The sequence below is a fragment of the Oncorhynchus kisutch genome, linkage group LG3 (assembly GCF_002021735.2).
Source record: "Oncorhynchus kisutch isolate 150728-3 linkage group LG3, Okis_V2, whole genome shotgun sequence".
NCBI classification, from domain to species: Eukaryota; Metazoa; Chordata; class Actinopteri; order Salmoniformes; family Salmonidae; genus Oncorhynchus; species Oncorhynchus kisutch.
The window spans coordinates 75,682,787-75,705,313 of NC_034176.2; the positions used below are offsets into that span (position 1 = coordinate 75,682,787).

The 22,527-nt window shown below is 47.4% G+C and overlaps 1 pseudogene; it reads right to left on the reverse strand.

Annotated features, from left to right (window-relative positions):
* Window positions 1-1,040: 1,040 nt before the first annotated feature.
* On the reverse strand, window positions 1,041-1,092 carry LOC116371931 (uncharacterized; annotated as a pseudogene).
* Between the last annotated feature and the right edge of the window lie 21,435 nt (window positions 1,093-22,527).

Consider the following 22,527-nt stretch of genomic DNA (forward strand, 5'->3'; position numbering starts at 1 on the left):
AGTTCTCTGCATGACCCACATGAAATAACACTATCGTTTACTATAGTATAAATACTGTTTTTGCAGACAATAATGTCGTGTTTTTTGTGGATATTACTGTAGTATTTACTATAGTGTTTTTTTCCATTACTACTGTCGTATATTATAGTGTTTACAGTTATTTATAGTATTACTAGTTAAAAAACTATAGTATATACTCATATAATGTTACTTACCCTACATTATTCATCTCATATGCATACGTATATACTGTACTCTATATCATCGACTGTATCCTTATGTAATACATGTATCACTAGCCACTTTAACTATGCCACTTTGTTTACATACTCATCTCATATGTATATACTGTACTCGATACCATCTACTGTATCTTGCCTATGCTGCTCTGTACCATCACTCATTCATATATCCTTATGTACATATTCTTTATCCCCTTACACTGTGTATAAGACAGTAGTTTTGGAATTGTTAATTAGATCACTTGTTGGTTATTACAGCATTGTCGGAACTAGAAGCACAAGCATTTCGCTACACTCGCATTAACATCTGCTAACCATGTGTATGTGACAAATAAAATTTGATTTGATTTGATTTGATTTAGTATCTACTGTAGTGTTTTTGCAGACACAACTAGCTAGGTTTCCATCCAATTGGTGACAGAGTTTCATGGGAATATTCTAAAATCCTCATAAGAACAAAGCATTTCCCAGCAGTGATGTGTTTCCATGAAATTGACTTGTTGCAGCTGAAAGGTTGTGCTTGATGACGTATTCACATAAAAATTACTTTTAGGGTTAAATTCCCATAATACTGAATAAATGGATTTCCCATCTAATTTTCAACTCTAGCCATATTTCTCGCATAATGATTTTTACAGACACAAAAAGATCCCACATTGTCTAGCTTAATTTGTTTTGTCGACATTTGAAAAGTTTCCTGACACATTAGCTGTTTCCATCAGGCCCGTTGTGAAATGCTTTATTCAACATGTACTTTACTCACATAAAATGTTTGGATGGAAACCTGGTTATTGAAGTGGTGGCTTCTCCTTGAGCAAACCTACTGGACAAATATTAAAAGAGCGCTTTTTCCATAAGCTGCAGGGAACACAATTTATGATCTATACTTGGCATGATTTCTCACTCACGGGTGGCACATATTGGGATATGGGGGAGGGGAATGGGCAGGGTACATGCACACTAATATTAGCATATCAGTACAGTGTGTAGTACAGCATTCTACAGTATACTACAGTTTACTACATAATTCTATAGTAAGTATTACACATGATCAAGGGATACTACAGTGTGTAGTATAGTATTCTACAGTATACTACAGTTTACTACATAATTCTATAGTAAGTACTACACATGATCATGGGATACTACAGTGTGTAGTATAGTATTCTACAGTTTACTAAATAATTATATAAGAAGTACTACACATGATTGAGGGATAGTGCGGTGTGTAGTATAGTATTCTACAATATACTACAGTTTACTACTGTCACAACAGATTTCCTCCCTTCCTGGTGTAGCAGGGATCGGACCAGTATGCAGCGTGGTAGTTGTCCATGTTATTTAATAAGAAAACTCAACACGAACACAAAATAACAAAGTGAACTGTCAACGAAACAGTCCCGTGTGGCACAAACACAGACACAGGAAACAATCACCCACAAAATACCCAAAGAACATGGCTGCCTAAATATGGTTCCCAATCAGAGACAACGATAAACACCTGCCTCTAATTGAGAACCAATCTAAGCAACCATAGACTTCCATAAACACCTAGACTAGAAAACACCCCATAAACATACAAAACCCCTAGACCAGACAAAACACATAATCCCACACCCTGAACTAACCAACATAATAAAGAAAACAAAGATAACTAAGGCCAGGGCGTGACAGTACCCCCCCCCCCCCCAAAAAAAAGGTACGGACTCCGGCCGCACACCTAAATCCATAGGGGAGGGTCTGGGTACTACAGAATTCTATAGTAAGTACTACACATGATCGAGGGATAGTACAGTGTCTATTTATTATTAATAAATGTATTTAATTTGATTTTTTCAACCTTTATTTAACTAGACAAGTCAGTTAAGAACAAATTCTTATTTACTTATTTACAAACCCTAACCCAGACGACGCTGGGCCAATTGTGTGCCGCCCTATGGGACTCCCAATCACAGCTGGTTGAGTTACAGCCTGGAATCGTACCAGAGCTGTGATGACTTAGACCGTATGTATTCTACAGTATACTACAGTATACTACAAAATGATATAGTTAGTACTACACATGATCAAAATATGCTACAGTGTGTGGTATAGTATTCTACAGTTTACAACAGTTTACTACATAATTCTATAGTTAGTACTGTAGTATTTCCTAGTAAAGTAAAGTATTTTTTTTTAAATGTCAACAAGATGGCCTTATTGACATTGAAGCTACCTTTGTGTTCTGTCCTGACTTTCTAACTCTACTGTACACTCTTTGAAGGTAAAATATTTGGCAACAGAGAACAGATTTCCTTTTTATTGCTGTGACACATAGTCAATACTCAATATAGTTGTCGACACCCCCAGGCACAGAAGCAGGCAGTTGTGTATAGAGAGTGTCAGTGAGTTATTCTGACCCCCTACTGTAATCATGACCTTTCCAATAACATGACTCCCCTGCCCTCTCCCTCGCTCCCCAAAGGCTCTTACAACCAAGGGCTAAACTGTATTAGCCCTGCCTAGCATTCACAGCTCAGCAGCTTCTAAACAAACACACCTACAGACACAGACACACTAACAGGAACACACATACAGACACACATGGATGTGGGAGGCACTATGCTGTAATAACACTAACACAGATACTGCACCTAACTTAATCATACACAGAGACACACAAGCATGCACACACATTCACAAGCATACACACACATTCACAAGCATACACAAACACAGGTGCACGTGCACCTCTACCAATTCAGCTCAAAGGAACAACATAACATGTAACCAGAGATATCATTGCAGAAATGAGGAACATGTTATGGCATGCATTTGATTATTTAGTCAAATTGCGTCCCCAGGTCATTGACTAAATAATTAGGCGATTGAAGTGACAGATTAAAAGCAGATTGGAAGTGACTCTGAAAGCAGGATAATGTTTCTCTAATCAGTTTGGTCTGAGAAATGCAGATTGTGAAATTTTCCAGCTACTTCCTTAGAAAAATACATTTCACTTCTGATTAGGTCTGATTAGCATGCTGGAGGAGAGGGGGAGGAGAGGGGGTCGGAGCCTGATGCTCCAGGGGCACAGTCACCACTCCAGGGGAGAGGAGGAGGGGAGGAGACAGGGAGAGTGAGAGGAGAGTGAGAGGAGAGGACGATGACAATAAGGAGAGGAATGGGAGGGATACGGTGGATAACAGGGAAGAGAAGGGGAGAGGACAGTAGGGAGAGGAGGAATGGGAGGAATACAGTGGATAACAGGGAAGAGAAGGGGAGAGGACAGTAGGGAGAGGAGGAATGGGAGGAATACAGTGGATAACAGGGAAGAGAAGGGGAGAGGACAGCAGGGAGAGGAGGAATGGGAGGAATACAGTGGATAACAGGGAAGAGAAGGGGAGAGGACAGCAGGGAGAGGAGGAATGGGAGGAATACAGTGGATAACAGGGAAGAGAAGGGGAGAGGACAGCAGGGAGAGGAGGAATGGGAGGAATACAGTGGATAACAGGGAAGAGAAGGGGAGAGGACAGCAGGGAGAGGAGGAATGGGAGGAATACAGTGGATAACAGGGAAGAGAAGGGGAGAGGACAGCAGGGAGAGGAGGAATGGGAGGAATACAGTGGATAAAGCCTTGGAGAATTAATGTAAAATACACAGGTGTAATTAAGTTTAGTTTGGAGAAGATAGGAATGTGGGAAATGTATAGTCATACTGTAAACCCAAGCGATTGTGTACATCTTGAGTAGTTCCAGGTGCATGGAGGGAAAAATACTATTTTGGAAAAAGAAAGATGTATACGTGAGAGATGGAAGATGATGATCATTTAGGGGCAGACAAGCTTGAAAGAAAAGAGAGAATCTCACAGTAGGCAGGCTGAATCATGGGAAAGCGTTGAAGGACTCTCCTATCCCCTACAGAGACAGGAAATCAAGACGGGGGATTGGAAAGCATGGCGTTCCTCTGTGTACAAGAACAAGGGATTATTCATTTACCGGCCCATAACAAATGAAGAGGTTGCTGGATTTACACGTGCTACAAGGTCTCCAATCAAACCGTTCCTTTGTAAAGCCAGGTAATAGTTTTTGAGCAACAGCATTACAGAAGGTTAAATGTAGAACAGATGTAAGGTGATCAAAGCGCAGGCGCTCAAGACAGATACACCGGCAAATGATGACGAATGGGTCTCCACTGAATTGTAAGCAGCACACAAATGTAGCGAAGTGGAGGGGAGGGAGGGAGACACTGGCCGAGGATAGGGGAGAGGGGTTCGAGTAGTAGAAGAGTGAAGGACTAGCGGAGTGGACACCAGAGAGGGGGAAAACAATGTCGGACCTCATCGTGAATGATCCTCAACAGAAGGCCCTGGAGATGAAGTCCCTACAGGCGGAATCACAGTTTGGACAATGTGTAATTGATTTCACCAACAGCTCCGAGATCACCCCTGTGATCCCTTGGATAGCCTTTCTTGTGAAAGTTTGTCTTTCTCCCAGGCTTGGCTTCCAGCACATCCCCGCGACTGGATGACATCATCAGTCAACGGAGCAGAGCACATTTTTACCTTTATCTTTGAAAGATATATTGTCCATGTGTTGGGCCACGCTGAGAAGGATCAAATGCCCACGCAGTGTTCTGGTGCAAAATTAAATTGAAACATGGCTTCACTACAGAAAAATTATCTGTTTATTTCAAGCTAGATTCTGTTACATTTCTGACCTATACTCACGTACACTATTCAACTTGACTTGTCTTTTTTCTGTCTCTTGTTTTTCCATAGCAAAACTTTAAAGGGCTATTGTTATACATGCCAGGTGAGGAGCAGAGAAAGAGGGAAGTATAGATAACATGTGTGTGATATTATAATACTACATACTGTCAACATAAATACTGGATTATTATATGAATTACCATAATTACCACACACACATACACACACACACACACACACACACACACACAAACACTCACTTAAACCTAAAAACCTCTTGATTCTCATGAGTGTGTGTCCGGAATGATCATTGACTGGTGTGAGGCGTCACGCTCAGAGGGAAACCAGACAGAAGGACACATGTTTGAGCACTCAGTAATGAACTGTGACCAGGGTGCAGCTATGAGACAGGGCCCAGGCTGAGGGGGCTCAGGGGGCATTATTAGGCCTGACAGTAGGGGGGCGCTGTGATAATTTGATGTGAACTGGCTTGATAAATCACTGTGCCATTACTGTGGCTTTAGTATCTGTTTATGCCTCTACAAATTGAAACCCCGCTGGCACAGGACTAAGGCACCGCAACTCTCCGGCCCCCTGACGATTAGTTCAAGTTTAGCCCGCCGGCCCCCATTGGCCATCCTCCTCTCTGTGTTTTGTCTCCCCCTCTAAGGGAGAGAAGCAGGGACATGTGTAAGCAATAAAGCCAAAAGGCTGCCTCCTACCACAGGCTGAGGTAAAGGAATGCAGAACCAAACTATAAAATAATAATGGACACTGGGGCAGGGGGCATGGGGATTGAGGTGGGGTGGAGGGGGGCACTAGAGACAGCCACATCTGTAAAGGTGGTGGGTGGGGGGTTGTGGAGGGGAAAGTGGAGGGAGGGGTGAAGAGGGGGTTAGGGGTCCTGAAGCTGTGCCCTCCCTTGACCCCCAGACGCCACGTTAAAGGCAGGGCGTAGCGAGCGAGCGGCCAGGCTGGCAGCAGATCAAAAGGCTGACAGATGAAGGGCAAAGGGCAGGTTGACCTGGGCGCTAAGCTGGGGCTAAGCCTCTTAAAGCTAGAGGAGAGAAAGTTGGAGAGACAGAGAGAGAGAGAGAGAGAGAGGGAGAGAGAGAGAGAGAGAGAGAGAGAGAGAGAGAGCGGAGAGGGTAGTAGCGAGAGTATGACTGAGGGGGAGAGAGAAAGAGAGAGGGGTGGGAGTGAGAGAGAGAGAAAGAGAGAGCGGAGAGGGTAGTAGCGAGAGTATGACTGAGGGGGAGAGAGAAAGAGAGAGGGGTGGGAGTGAGAGAGAGAGAAAGAGAGAGCGGAGAGGGTAGTAGCGAGAGTATGACTGAGGGGGAGAGAGAAAGAGAGAGGGGTGGGAGTGAGAGAGAGAGAAAGAGAGAGCGGAGAGGGTAGTAGCGAGAGTATGACTGAGGGGGAGAGAGAAAGAGAGAGGGGTGGGAGTGAGAGAGAGAGAAAGAGAGAGCGGAGAGGGTAGTAGCGAGAGTATGACTGAGGGGGAGAGAGAAAGAGAGAGGGGTGGGAGTGAGAGAGAGAGAAAGAGAGAGCGGAGAGGGTAGTAGCGAGAGTATGACTGAGGGGGAGAGAGAAAGAGAGAGGGGTGGGAGTGAGAGAGAGAGAGCAAAAACAAGAATATAATTTGCCGCTCCCTCCACTTTCTATGAAATAATCAAAGGGATGAAATAAAAGCAATGCATGTAACCAGTAAATACAGACACAGGAGTCAGATGAGATAACATTAGGTATTTGTGTGGAATCATGGTGCGAAGAGGCCCTTTTCATGTGAAGCTAATAAATCAACATCCCCAAAGCCTGTTTCAAGCAGCTTTTCATAATCACCAGAAATAAACTACAATCAGGAAAATAAGACAGACAGTTAGAGTCCTAAGGCATTTATCCACTTTAAACATTTTCCCTTAGAAGCCACCAACTTATCATCGGCTTGTCAACACACTGACACCATTCTTTCAAATGAAACGCTAATGTGCTGATCTGAGCACAGTGGCGGAAGTATCTGTTCAACAAATCTGAGATTTGATCAAACCGTTCAGTACATTCAATTCAGTGTATACCTCGGCAAAATAAATGGAAATCATCACTAGTATTCACATAAGAAGGCTACAAACACAGCCAAGCTGCTTACCACTAATATCACTATTGACCAAGCAAAGCAAACATCTCATGAGGGGGAAATGGGTAGACAGTAATGAAGAAAACTTTGAAAAGTACAACTGATCGCTTTAGAGGAAACAGACATATCCCACAATGCAACAGGGGACAGGAAATGCCTACTGAGAGGGTAGTGCTCTCCCCCCATCTCTCTCGGACCCCGTTAAGGAAATGCATGAAATGAATAGTGACATCATGTGGCTTGGTCAACAAACGCAGGTTGATTGATGAAGACGAATGGCCAGGGTGATGGCCAGTTGTTGGCTTTTCCCGGGAGATGCCATTTCCAGCCGGCCCCTACTCTACTTCCAGCTGGTGTAAAGGATATGGGCTCTGTCCTGGCCAGCCCGCTCCAATGCCACCCCTGTCAATCAAACAGTCAGACAAGAGTTTTTTTTTTCAGAGAGAGGCCTCTATAAAAACACATCCATTTAGATATGGTACTCTAAGAAAAAGGTGACAGTTGAAAGGTAGGAATTCACTCTTTATGTTTGTTGTGAGTATTTATGTATCTAGTATTTGACATATTCTAATGAGACCGTGTTGCTAGTACTTACAAAATACAGTATGTTACTATTTGTTGATTCCAGTTTATTCTAACATAATAATGATATGATCATATATATCATATATATGATCATATATATCGTATATATGATCATATACTGTATCCAATGTTGATGTTTTGCATTTTATGTTAAAAAAAGATATCACTTTCCCCTGAAGGTGATGCTGTATTCCCAGATTAAATTTAAAAAAGAGCAATTCCTGGAATTTGCCCATTTATATCAAAATCTATGCAGCTGTTGAGAGAAAAGTTACTTGTATTTAGTAAATATTTATTTCAGTGTCTAGATATGTTCTGTGTAGTGTTGTGAGAATAAAAAGTGAGAGTACAGATTCAAAGCAACCTCTTGCAGCCATGATGTATTTCCATCTTGAGTATGAAGCAACAGAGCTGTGATAAAGAACTAACACCACAGACCTCATAATAAGTTCGCAGCACCTTCTGACACAGCCGTATTGGATTTCATATGCAGGAAGTGATGCAAAGTCGGCCATTTTGTTTCATGAAAGCCAAAAGGCAATCGGCTATCACACTAATAAAAAACGAATCGTAAAAACATGAATGCTAAACTTAAGTCCTGATAAACATTACACTTCAGAGTTAATCAGAGTTGTTCGGCTGTAGGACTCGGTGGTACACAGCACCTTAAAGTGGTTAAATGCCTCATCTTTAAACCAAAGCCATTGTAGAAGGGAAAGTGAATGTATCCAGTGGAGAGGAAATGTCAAGCTCTGGCAATAGGAGAGCGCTAACCTATGTGAATGAGGTCCGGCACGTCCGTGTGACAAGTGGGGATAAGGCCGGAGAGAGAGCCTGTGTGCTGTCTGTCAGAGGCCTTGCAAGATGTGTTATGATGGGAAAACCTGTGCCACGGTGTGCTGCTTGTGTGCGACTCGCACTAAACTGTGCCGCCATCTGCTTGGAGACCGGACCAAACCGCGAGACAACAGTGACCGAGACACACACACTCAAGATGGTCGCATGACACCAACACAGCAACACAGAGCGCTGAGCTGCTACTCTGCATCTCAAGGACTCAGGGCTGAAATATGGAAATGCTTTAGGTGGGACATGACACAAACATCGAAGCGTCTGGGAGATTGCCAGTTCAGTTCGCACTACCTTGGCCCAAACAGGATATTCCACGTACAGACTTCCTGTATAAGACTTTATGAAACCAAGCTGCATTTTGTTTACAAAGAGAAGCAAAGTAAAGTCAGACGTTGGTCACTGGCAATAAATTAAGAGTAGTTTAGGACAGCAAAGGAGCAGACTGGCCCTTCATGTTGACGTGTCCACATGGTGTATGAGGAGATGAGTGGACTGGTCCCTCAGGTAAGGCTTTTCTCAGTTGTAGTTTCATGAACAAATAACAGAGATCTGAACATCAGATGGAGATTTTTGGCTCTTCAGAGCTGAGTGAGAGTGGGAACCCCAGAGCAGCACAAAAGGCAGTCCTTCATAAGAGGATACTGTTTCTCCACACTTGGCACTGAGATAAAAGCAGCCTCGCTGTAACACTGAAGTACGCACACACACATCCGTAAGCACACACACAAACACACACACACGCGTCCACGCACGCATACACACACGCTGCTGAGTGACTAGGCTGCACACATAGACACACAGACATGCACACTCAGAGCGAGAGACACACACACACACACACTGCAGGAAGCACTCCTGTCGTGGACACGCAGAGAGCGGAGACAGCAGAAACAACTTTCTGTCGACAGGAATAAGAAAAACAATCCCTGAGAAGATGTGGCTGCATGAGAAAGACACAGGCCTTCACTCTGTCAGAACTGATCTATCAGTAGAGCAACAATATGTAAGTGAGAACCATAGGAACATCACTGTCCTCTGCATGAGAGAAGGGGACAGAGATGGAGAGAGCCTGCAGAGAGCCAAGGAAAGCAGCAGTTAAACCCTCTCCAACCATGGGGACATCACAGGTTTTACTAGGGCCAAACATCTCTGTGGTGTGTACAACAGTCTGGGGAATGGAAGGGTAAAAAGGAGGGCTAGAATGAGCTCTCAGTACTTTACAAGAGGCCTCAGAGAGCAAATGGGGTATTTGGGAATAAGAATCCGTGGCCCAGAGGCCTAGGCTTTGCCAGAATGACACACAGAGGAGAGCGAGAGAGGGATAGAGAGAGAGAAAAAAAAGTTTGAAAGACAAAATGGATAGCATGAGAGAGAGAGAGAACGTGTGAAAGAAAATGGATAGCATGAGAGAAGAGAGAGAGAGAGTTAGTCAGCTGGTGAGTGAGGGCCAGATTACCCCTAGCGGCCTCAGGGGCCACACTCCAGAGGAGAAGATAAAAGGGCTTTATTAATAGCATTCAGATTTACATGCACTAAGTGAATGTTTATGTTGGAATTTGCTTCTTATGTGTGAACATCCAACGACTGTAAACAGTGCCATTCAAGTCCCATTTCCTTTACATCAGTGATTTTGTTTCAACTCAGCCAACTAGGCGGCCAGGAGTTTGAAAACATAATTTGGGCATTATCTTTTAAGTGGTTCCACGGTTAGGGCTCCCCAGGGCGGTAATCAAGGAGCCACAGTGTGCCCTTCCTCCTCTGCCTCTTCACATTACACTGGCTTCTCTATAAACACTGGGAAGGCCCAGGGAGAGGGCCACCCCTGCAGTGGAGAGTGGAGTACTAGTGGTGTCAGGGAGAGGCAGAGGTCCAACCGTACAGAGTGGAGCTAGCATAGCCTATGTTAGCACTAGTGTTTTAGCATAGCGTTAGCGCCATACCCTAGCACAGCTAACACTGATGTTACTCCACCACTAAGGGCGACCTCTGACATGCCCATGGCTGTTTTAGCATCAAGGAGTGGATGTTTTCATCAAGATAGTTGCTTGGAAATGTATGTGTGCATAAAAAAAGGACTCCTGAAACTCAAGTATAGTACAAGAACCTCCTAATGTATTTCTGGATGAAATCATTGGGTGGAAATGTATTGATTAGAACATATTTAATGTGTCTCTAAGATGATGACCAAGGTGGGTTGATGGCTCCACATAGTTGGTCAACTTTAGGGAGCCCCTCATCGACTGGGCCAGAGGGGGGAGACAGTGGGGCGGAGTGGGAGAGTGTTGTCGCGTGTAGAACACGCCCCCTAACCTGCCCTCCCGTAGCCCCTCCCTCCCACTGTTTTTTATAGACAGATATAAAATGAACAACAGGCAGAAGCAGTAATGGTGAGAGAGACAGGCTGCTTCCAACACAAATTTCCAATTTGAGGTCAGCTGTATGCTCCAATAAAAGTTTACAGCCCCGCTTAAGAAGCGCTGTCACTTTACAAGAAACTAACTTTCCTAATTAATCATCACATTATTATCCCTGGGTCTTCTAAGGCAGCCTCCAGCCTGATGCATGTCGCTATTAAACAGAGGAAAAGGCAATGCCAACCTAATGGCTATTGACATAAATCAATAAAAGACTGCAGTGAAGTTTTCCTCGCTGGGCCGACTAATAAGAAGACTGTAAAAAGCACATTGAGCACCAAAGAGAAGTGACCTCGCTTTAGCATTAAACTTTATACTACCCTACTGCTCATGTTAAATATGTAACGTGTCAGAATGTGTAGTGGGAGCCGTGGTGGAGCAGTGGCCAGCAGGAGAGTTATTGCCAATAGAGTTATTTCAGCCGATGGTTGGTAGGGTTGCGTAGCGATCATAGCCCGGTGTGTGTGTGTGTGTGTGTGTGTGTGTGTGTGTGTGTGTGTGTGTGTGTTAGTCAGCCCGGGCAGACTACCACACAGTAGTGACATGGACAAGAGGAGCTGTGGTGTTAACAGACCGACTGACACAACCCTCATGGTCAGGATTCCAGCTCTGAGTGTTCTCTAAGTGTTTAAGGACACAAAGGCCTTGTTCTCCTAACCTTCAAAGGGTTAACACAGCTATTTGTAGAATGTCCGATTCCCAGCCACTATAGATGAAGTGATGGATGAAGAGTAGGGGACATGTATGAGGTCATAGTTAGAATGGGGAACGGAGAGACAGGGTTGAACAGGGCTCATGCCCAGTCCCCCTCAGGTGGTGACAGAACAGGAAAGAGGTCTGATCTGACAGAGAGGGGTCAGTGACAGGTTTCTGAGAAGAAAGGTAGACTGTCCAGAAAACATCCACCTACCACAAAGCAGCCTAAATCACCTTCCGAAAAGGCATCATAGACAAACCAACTAACCTCACCACAAAATGCCAGGCCCCAGAGAAAAAAGTCTTCATCTGGCTTCTCCCTCAGCCCCTGCACACACACACACACACACACGCACACACGCACACATGCACACACACACACACACACGCGCACACACACGCACACATGCACACACACACACACACACACACATAGGCCATGCTCCCTGTAACGTCACAAAACACATGAATCCTCCTACCAGATAATATCAGTGGGAGATTAGGCTCTCGTATCAGAGATTAGGCTAAATTTGTTTTCTCTCATTTGAGCCTCTGTGGGGATTGTCCCCTAGGTTTGGTCCCGTGGCCCCGGTTGGCCCCCAGGCCTGGGCTTAATGCCATTAGTGGTGTTTTGTTGACAGCGGGCCGTGGTAAATGAGGCCCTGTTTTAATCAGAGGCATGCCAGCAGGGCCGGTGTCACAGTTCTCCTGTGTCTCCCAGGTGAAAGATGAGCAGGAGAGAAGAGGGAGAAGAGGTGTCGTCTCCACCTTAATTAAAACAGCTCCATAAGGGTTCCCTCCCTAAACCACCACTTCCTCCACTCTCACCTTAAACACTAGCCATTAGGATGGCAGACACACACAGGCACACACACGTACACACGGCCTGTGAGGGGCTAACAGTGAGGGGCAAAATGAATCAGTCCAACCACTCCAGAGTAAGAGGGGGGTTTGTCCAGAAGGAAAATAGACATGTTTTGCTTTTCATATATATGTATATATTTCCTATATACAGCAAACATCAAGGATAGCCTAACCTATAGCCTGCAAAATATGAATGACTGAGGATACTGTAGGGGTGAGGATAAGTACAGTGGTTGTAGTGAATAGACTCAGCAGTGATGCTGAGAAACTCATTTCAAGCACACTGTGTGGCCTCACCATGGTTCACAGTCACACGACCAGTTGGTGAAACTTCTCTCTCTCTCTCTCTCTCTCCCACCATCTCCCTCTCCCTTCCGTCATCTCCCTCTCCGTGACTCCATATCTCTCTCCCTCCATCTCCCTCCTACCATCTGTCTCTCTCTCCTGCCACCTCTCTCTCCGGCCATCTCTCTCTGTCTCCCCCTCCCTCCCTCCCTCCATCTCTATCTCTCTCCCTCCATCTCCCACCTTCCATCTGTCTCTCTCTGTCTCCCTCTCCATCCCTCCATCTCTCTCTCTCCCTCCATCTCCTTCTCCCTCTTACAATCTGTCTCTCACTTTCATCTCCCTCTCCGTGCTTCCGTCTCTCTCTCCATCTCTCTCTCTCCCTCCCTCCATCTCTCTCTCCCTTCATCTCCCTCCCCATCCCTCTCTCTCCCCCTCCCTCCCTCCCTCCCTAACTCCATCTCCCTCCATCTCTCTCTCTCTCTCCCTCCCTCTCTCATTATGTATCTCCTAGTCCTCTATCTCCTTCTCCCTCTCTCATTATGTATCTCCTAGTCCTCCATCTCCCTCCCCCTCCCTCTGTCATTATGTATCTCCTAGTCCTCCCTTTCTCATTATGTATCTCCTAGTCCTCCATCTCCCTCCCCCTCACTATCTCAGTATGTATCTCCTAGTCCTCCATCTCCCTCCCCCTCCCTCTGTCATTATGTATCTCCTAGTCCTCCCTCTCTCATTATGTATCTCCTAGTCCTCCCTCCTTCCCTCATTATGTATCTCCTAGTCCTTCATCTCCCTCCCCCTCACTATCTCAGTATGTATCTCCTAGTCCTCCATCTCCCTCCCCCTCCCTCTCTCATTATGTATCTCCTAGTCCTCCCTCTCTCATTATGTATCTCCTAGTCCTCCATCTCTCTCTCCCCTTCCCTCTCTCATTATGTATCTCCTAGTCCTCCCTCCCTCTCTCATTATGTATCTCCTAGTTCTCCATCTCCCTCCCCATCCCTCTCTCATTATGTATCTCATAGTCCTCCCTCCCTCTCTCATTGTGTATCTCCTAGTCCTCCATCTCCCTCCCCTTCCCACTCTCATTATGTATCTCCTAGTCCTCCATCTCCATTTCCCTCCCATTATGTATCTCCTAGTACTTCATCTCCCTCCCCCTCCCTCTCTCATTATGTATCTCCTAGTCCTCCATCTCCCTCCGCCTCCCTCTCTCATTATGTATCTCCTACTCCTCCATCTCCCTCCCCCTCCCCTCTCATTATGTATCTCCTAGTCCTCCATCCCCCCCCTCCCTCTCTCATTATGTATATCCTAGTCCTCCCTCCCTCTCTCATTATGTATCTCCTAGTCCTCCATCTCCCTCCCTCCCGCTCACTCTCTCATAATGTATCTCCTAGTCCTCCATCTCCCTCCCCTTCCCTCTCATATTATGTATCTCCTAGTCCTCCATCTCCCTCCCCCTCCCTCTCTCATTATGTATCTCCTAGTCCTCCATCTCCCTCCCCCTCCCTCTCTCATTATGTATCTCCTAGTCCTCCATCTCCCTCCCCTTCCCTCTCTCATTATGTATCTCCTAGTCCTCCATCTCCCTCCCCCTCCCCCTCACATTATGTATCTCCTAGTCCTCCATCTCCCTCCCCTTCCCTCTCTCATTCTGTATCTCCTAGTCCTCCATCTCCCTCCCCCTCCCTCTCTCATTATGTATCTCCTAGTCCTCCATCTCCCTCCCTCCCTCTCTCATTATGTATCTCTTAGTCCTCCCTCCCTCTCTCATTATGTATCTCCTAGTCCTCCATATCCCTCCCCCTCCCTCTCTCATTATGTATCTCCTAGTCCTCCATCTCCCTCCCCTTCCCTCTCTCATTATGTATCTCCTAGTCCTCCATCTCCCTCCCCCTCCCTCTCTCATTATGCATCTCCTAGTCCTCCATCTCCCTCCCCCTCCCATTATGTATCTCCTAGTCCTCCATCTCCCTCCCCCTTCCTCTCTCATTATGTATCTCCTAGTCCTCCATCTCCCTCCCTCTCCCTCTCTCATTATGTATCTCCTAGTCTTCCATCTCTCTCCCTCCCTCTCTCATTATGTATCTCCTAGTCCTCCCTCCCTCTCTCATTATGTATCTCCTAGTCCTCCATCTCCCTCTCCCTCCCTCTCTCATTATGTATCTCCTAGTCCTCCATCTCCCTCCCCCTTCCTCTCTCATTATGTATCTCCTAGTCCTCCATCTCCCTCCCCCTCCCTCTCTCATTATGTATCTCTTAGTCCTCCATCTCCATCCCCCTCCCTCTCTCATTATGTATCTCCTAGTCCTCCATCTCCCTCCGCCTCCCTCTCTCATTATGTATCTCCTACTCCTCCATCTCCCTCCCCCTCCCCCTCTCATTATGTATCTCCTAGTCCTCCATCCCCCCCTCCCTCTCTCATTATGTATATCCTAGTCCTCCCTCCCTCTCTCATTATGTATCTCCTAGTCCTCCATCTCCCTCCCTCCCGCTCACTCTCTCATAATGTATCTCCTAGTCCTCCATCTCCCTCCCCTTCCCTCTCATATTATGTATCTCCTAGTCCTCCATCTCCCTCCCCCTCCCTCTCTCATTATGTATCTCCTAGTCCTCCATCTCCCTCCCCCTCCCTCTCTCATTATGTATCTCCTAGTCCTCCATCTCCCTCCCCTTCCCTCTCTCATTATGTATCTCCTAGTCCTCCATCTCCCTCCCCCTCCCCCTCACATTATGTATCTCCTAGTCCTCCATCTCCCTCCCCTTCCCTCTCTCATTCTGTATCTCCTAGTCCTCCATCTCCCTCCCCCTCCCTCTCTCATTATGTATCTCCTAGTCCTCCATCTCCCTCCCTCCCTCTCTCATTATGTATCTCTTAGTCCTCCCTCCCTCTCTCATTATGTATCTCCTAGTCCTCCATATCCCTCCCCCTCCCTCTCTCATTATGTATCTCCTAGTCCTCCATCTCCCTCCCCTTCCCTCTCTCATTATGTATCTCCTAGTCCTCCATCTCCCTCCCCCTCCCTCTCTCATTATGCATCTCCTAGTCCTCCATCTCCCTCCCCCTCCCATTATGTATCTCCTAGTCCTCCATCTCCCTCCCCCTCCCTCTCTCATTATGTATCTCCTAGTCCTCCATCTCCCTCCCTCTCCCTCTCTCATTATGTATCTCCTAGTCTTCCATCTCTCTCCCTCCCTCTCTCATTATGTATCTCCTAGTCCTCCCTCCCTCTCTCATTATGTATCTCCTAGTCCTCCATCTCCCTCTCCCTCCCTCTCTAATTATGTATCTCCTAGTCCTCCATCTCCCTCCGCCTCCCCCTCCCATTATGTATCTCCTAGTCCTCCATCTCCCTCCCTTCCCTCTCTCATTATGTATCTCCTAGTCCTCCATCTCCCTCCCCCTCACTTTCTCATTATATATCTCCTAGTCCTCCATCTCCCTCCCCCTCCCTCTCTCATTATGTATCTCCTAGTCCTCCATCTCCCTCCCCCTCCCATGATGTATCTCCTAGTCCTCCATCTCCCTCCCCCTTCCTCTCTCATTATGTATCTCCTAGTCCTCCATCTCCCTCCCCCTCCCTCTCTCATTATGTATCTCTTAGTCCTCCATCTCCATCCCCCTCCCTCTCTCATTATGTATCTCCTAGTCCTCCATCTCCCTCCGCCTCCCTCTCTCATTATGTATCTCCTAGTCCTCCATCCCCCCTCCCTCTCTCATTATGTATATCCTAGTCCTCCCTCCCTCTCTCATTATGTATCTCCTAGTCCTCCATCTCCCTCCCTCCCGCTCACTCTCTCATTATGTATCTCCTAGTCCTCCATCTCCCTCCCCTTCCCTCTCATATTATGTATCTCCTAGTCCTCCATCTCCCTCCCCCTCCCTCTCTCATTATGTATCTCCTAGTCCTCCATCTCCCTCCCCCTCCCTCTCTCATTATGTATCTCCTAGTCCTCCATCTCCCTCCCCTTCCCTCTCTCATTATGTATCTCCTAGTCCTCCATCTCCCTCCCCCTCCCCCTCCCATTATGTATCTCCTAGTCCTCCATCTCCCTCCCCTTCCCTCTCTCATTCTGTATCTCCTAGTCCTCCATCTCCCTCCCCCTCCCTCTCTCATTATGTATCTCCTAGTCCTCCATCTCCCTCCCTCCCTCTCTCATTATGTATCTCCTAGTCCTCCCTCCCTCTCTCATTATGTATCTCCTAGTCCTCCATATCCCTCCCCCTCCCTCTCTCATTATGTATCTCCTAGTCCTCCATCTCCCTCCCCCTTCCCTCTCTCATTATGTATCTCCTAGTCCTCCATCTCCCTCCCCCTCCCTCTCTCATTATGCATCTCCTAGTCCTCCATCTCCCTCCCCCTCCCATTATGTATCTCCTAGTCCTCCATCTCCCTCCCCCTTCCTCTCTCATTATGTATCTCCTAGTCCTCCATCTCCCTCCCTCTCCCTCTCTCATTATGTATCTCCTAGTCCTCCCTCCCTCTCTCATTATGTATCTCCTAGTCCTCCATCTCCCTCTCCCTCCCTCTCTCATTATGTATCTCCTAGTCCTCCATCTCCCTCCGCCTCCCCCTCCCATTATGTATCTCCTAGTCCTCCATCTCCCTCCCTTCCCTCTCTCATTATGTATCTCCTAGTCCTCCATCTCCCTCCCCCTCACTTTCTCATTATATATCTCCTAGTCCTCCATCTCCCTCCCCCCTCCCTCTCTCATTATGTATCTCCTAGTCCTCCATCTCCCTCCCCCTCCCATGATGTATCTCCTAGTCCTCCATCTCCCTCCCCCTTCCTCTCTCATTATGTATCTCCTAGTCCTCCATCTCCCTCCCCCTCCCTCTCTCATTATGTATCTCCTAGTCCTCCCTCCCTCTCTCATTATGTATCTCCTAGTCCTCCATCTCCCTCCCCCCCCCTCTCTCATTATGTATCTCCTAGTCCTCCATCTCCCTCCCCTTCCCTCTCTCATTATGTATCTCCTAGTCCTCCATCTCCCTCCCCCTCCCTCTCTCATTATGTATCTCCTAGTCCTCCATCTCCCTCCCCTTCCCTCTCTCATTATGTATCTCCTAGTCCTCCATCTCCCTCCCCTCCCCGTCCCATTATGTATCTCCTAGACCTCCATCTCCCTCCCCCTCCCTCTCTCATTATGTATATCCTAGTCCTCCATCTCCCTCCCCCTCCCTCTCTCATTATGTATCTCCTAGTCCTCCATCTCCCTCCCCCTCCCATTATGTATCTCCTAGTCCTCCATCTCCCTCCCCCTCCCTCTCTCATTATGTATCTCCTAGTCCTGCATCTCCTTCCCCCTCCCTCTCTCATTATGTATGTCCTAGTCCTCCATCTCCCTCCCCCTCCCTCTCTCATTATGTATCTCCTAGTCCTCCATCTACCTCCCCCTCCCATTATGTATCTCCTAGTCCTCCATCTCCCTCCCCTTCCCTCTCTCATTATGTATATCCTATTCCTCCATCTCCCTCCCCCTCCCTCTCTCATTATGTATCTCCTAGTCCTCCATCTCTCTCTCTCCCTCCCTCTCTCATTATGTATCTCCTAGTCCTCCCTCCATCTCTCATTATGTATCTCCTAGTCCTCCATCTCTCTCCCCCTCCCTCTCTCATTATGTATCTCCTAGTCCTCCCTCCCTCTCTCATTATGTATCTCCTAGTCCTCCATCTCCATTCCCCTCCCTCTCTCATTATGTATATCCTAGTCCTCCATCTCCCTCCCCCTCCCTCCCTCATTATGTATCTCCTAGTCCTCCCTCCCTCTCTCATTATGTATCTCCTAGTCCTCCATCTCCCTCCCCCTCCCTCTCTCATTATGTATCTCCTAGTCCTCCATCTCTCTCCCTCCCTCTCTCATTATGCATCTCCTAGTCCTCCATCTCCCTCCCCCTCCCTCTCTCATGATGTATCTCCTAGTCCTCCATCTCCCTCCCCTCCCTCTCTCATTATGTATCTCCTTGTCCTCCATCTCCTTCCCCCTCCCATTATGTATCTCCTAGTCCTCCATCTCCCGCCCCCTCCCTCTCACATTATGTATCTCCTAGTCCTCCATCTCCCTCCCCTTCCATCTCTCATTATTTATCTCCTAGTCCTCCATCTCACTCCCCATCCCTCTCTCATTATGTATCTCCTAGTCCTCCATCTCGCTCCCCTTCCCTCTCTCATTATGTATCTCCTAGTCGTCCATCTCCCTCCCTCTCTCATGATGTATCTCCTAGTCCTCCATCTCCATTTCCCTCCCCCTCTCATTATGTATCTCCTAGTCCTCCATCTCCATCTCCCTCCCCCTCTCATTATGTATCTCCTAGTCCTCCATCTCCATCTCCCTCCTCCTCTCATTATGTATCTCCTAGTCCTCCATCTCCCTCCCCCTCCCTCTCTCATTATGTATCTCCTAGTCCTCCATCTCCCTCCCCCTCCCATTATGTATCTCCTAGTCCTCCATCTCCCTCCCCTCCCTCTCTCATTATGTATCTCCTAGTCCTGCATCTCCTTCCCCCTCCCTCTCTCATTATGTATGTCTTAGCCCTCCATCTCCCTACCCCTCCCTCCCCCTCATTATGTATCTCCTAGTCTTCCATCTCTCTCCTCCCTCTCTCATTATGTATCTCCTAGTCCTCCCTCCCTCTCTCATTATGTATCTCCTAGTCCTCCATCTACCTCCCCTCCCATTATGTATCTCCTAGTCCTCCATCTCCCTCCCCTTCCCTCTCTCATTATGTATATCCTATTCCTCCATCTCCCTCCCCCTCCCTCTCTCATTATGTATCTCCTAGTCCTCCATCTCTCTCTCTCCCTCCCTCTCTCATTATGTATCTCCTAGTCCTCCCTCCATCTCTCATTATGTATCTCCTAGTCCTCCATCTCTCTCCCCCTCCCTCTCTCATTATGTATCTTCTAGTCCTCCCTCCCTCTCTCATTATGTATCTCCTAGTCCTCCATCTCCATTCCCCTCCCTCTCTCATTATGTATCTCCTAGTCCTCCATCTCCCTCCCCCTCCCTCTCTCATTATGTATCTCCTAGTCCTCCCTCCCTCTCTCATTATGTATCTCCTAGTCCTCCATCTCCCTCCCCCTCCCTCTCTCATTATGTATCTCCTAGTCCTCCATCTCTCTCCCTCCCTCTCTCATTATGTATCTCATAGTCCTCCATCTCCCTCCCCCTCCCTCTCTCATGATGTATCTCCTAGTCCTCCATCTCCCTCCCCTCCCTCTCTCATTATGTATCTCCTTGTCCTCCATCTCCTTCCCCCTCCCATTATGTATCTCCTAGTCCTCCATCTCCCGCCCCCTCCCTCTCACATTATGTATCTCCTAGTCCTTCATCTCCCTCCCCTTCCATCTCTCATTATTTATCTCCTAGTCCTCCATCTCACTCCCCATCCCTCTCTCATTATGTATTTCCTAGTCCTCCATCTCGCTCCCCTTCCCTCTCTCATTATGTATCTCCTAGTCGTCCATCTCCCTCCCTCTCTCATTATGTATCTCCTAGTCCTCCATCTCCATTTCCCTCCCCCTCTCATTATGTATCTCCTAGTCCTCCATCTCCATCTCCCTCCCCCTCTCATTATGTATCTCCTAGTCCTCCATCTCCATCTCCCTCCTCCTCTCATTATGTATCTCCTAGTCCTCCATCTCCCTCCCCCTCCCTCTCTCATTATGTATCTCCTAGTCCTCCATCTCCCTCCTCCCCCCTCTCTCATTATGTATCCCTAGTCCTCCATCTCCCTCTCCCTCTCATAATGTATCTCCTAGTCCTCCATCTCCCTCCCCCTCCCTCTCTCATTATGTATCTCCTAGTCCTCCATCTCCCTCCCCCTCTCATTATGTATCTCCTAGTCCTCCATCTCCCTCTCCCTCCCTCTCTCATTATGTATCTCCTAGTCCTCCATCTCCCTCCCCCTCTCATTATGTATCTCCTAGTCCTCCATCTCTCTCTCATTATGTATCTCCTAGTCCTCCATCCCCCCCTCCCTCTCTCATTATGTATCTCCTAGTCCTCCCTCCATCTCTCATTATGTATCTCCTAGTCCTCCACCTCCCTCTCCCTCCCTCTCTCATTATGTATCTCCTAGTCCTCCATCTCCCTACCCCTCCCTCTCTCATTATGTATCTTCTAGTCCTCCCTCCCTCTCTCATTATGTATCTCCTAGTCCTCCATCTCCCTCCCCCTCCCTCTCTCATGATGTATTTCCTAGTCCTCCATCTCCCTCCCCCTCCCTCTCTCATTATGTATCTCCTAGTCCCTCTCTCTCATTATGTATTTCCTAGTCCTCCATCTCCCTCCCCCTTCCTCTCTCATTATGTATCTCCTAGTCCTCCATCTCCCTCCCCTTCCTCTCTCATTATGTATCTCCTAGTCCTCCATCTCTCTCCCCCCTCTCTCATTATGTATCTCCTAGTCCTCCATCTCTCTCTCATTATGTATCTCCTAGTCCTCCACCTCCCTCCCCCTCCCTCTCTCATTATGTATCTCCTAGTCCTCCATCTCCCTACCCCTCCCTCTCTCATTATGTATCTTCTAGTCCTCCATCTCCCTCCCCCTCCCTCTCTCATTATGTATCTCCTAGTCCTCCATCTCCCTCCCCCTCCCATTATGTATCTCCTAGTCCTCCATCTCCCTTCCCCTCCCTCTCTCATTATGTATCTCCTAGTCCTGCATCTCCTTCCCCCTCCCTCTCTCATTATGTATGTCTTAGTCCTCCATCTCCCTACCCCTCCCTCCCCCTCATTATGTATCTCCTAGTCTTCCATCTCTCTCCCTCCCTCTCTCATTATGTATCTCCCTAGTCCTCCCTCCCTCTCTCATTATTTATCTCCTAGTCCTCCATCTACCTCCCCCTCCCATTATGTATCTCCTAGTCCTCCATCTCCCTCCCCTTCCCTCTCTCATTATGTATATCCTAGTCCTCCATCTCCCTCCCCCTCACTATCTCATTATATAACTCCTAGTCCTCCATCTCCCTCCCCCTCCCTCTCTCATTATGTATCTCCTTGTCCTCCATCTCCCTCCCCCTCCCTCTCTCATTATGTATCTCCTAGTCCTCCATCTCTCTCTCTCCCTCCCTCTCTCATTATGTATCTCCTAGTCCTCCCTCCATCTCTCATTATGTATCTCCTAGTCCTCCATCTCTCTCCCCCTCCCTCTCTCATTATGTATCTCCTAGTCCTCCTCCCTCTCTCATTATGTATCTCCTAGTCCTCCATCTCCATTCCCCTCCCTCTCTCATTATGTATCTCCTAGTCCTCCCTCCCTCTCTCATTATGTATCTCCTAGTCCTCCATCTCCCTCCCCCTCCCTCTCTCATTATGTATCTCCTAGTCCTCCATCTCTCTCCCTCCCTCTCTCATTATGTATCTCCTAGTCCTCCATCTCCCTCCCCCTCCCTCTCTCATGATGTATCTCCTAGTCCTCCATCTCCCTCCCCCTCCCTCTCTCATTATGTATCTCCTTGTCCTCCTTCTCCTTCCCCCTCCCATTATGTATCTCCTAGTCCTCCATCTCCCGCCCCCTCCCTCTCACATTATGTATCTCCTAGTCCTCCATCTCCCTTCCATCTCTCATTATTTATCTCCTAGCCCTCCATCTCCCTACCCCTCCCTCCCCCTCATTATGTATCTCCTAGTCTTCCATCTCTCTCCCTCCCTCTCTCATTATGTATCTCCTAGTCCTCCCTCCCTCTCTCATTATGTATCTCCTAGTCCTCCATCTACCTCCCCTCCCATTATGTATCTCCTAGTCCTCCATCTCCCTCCC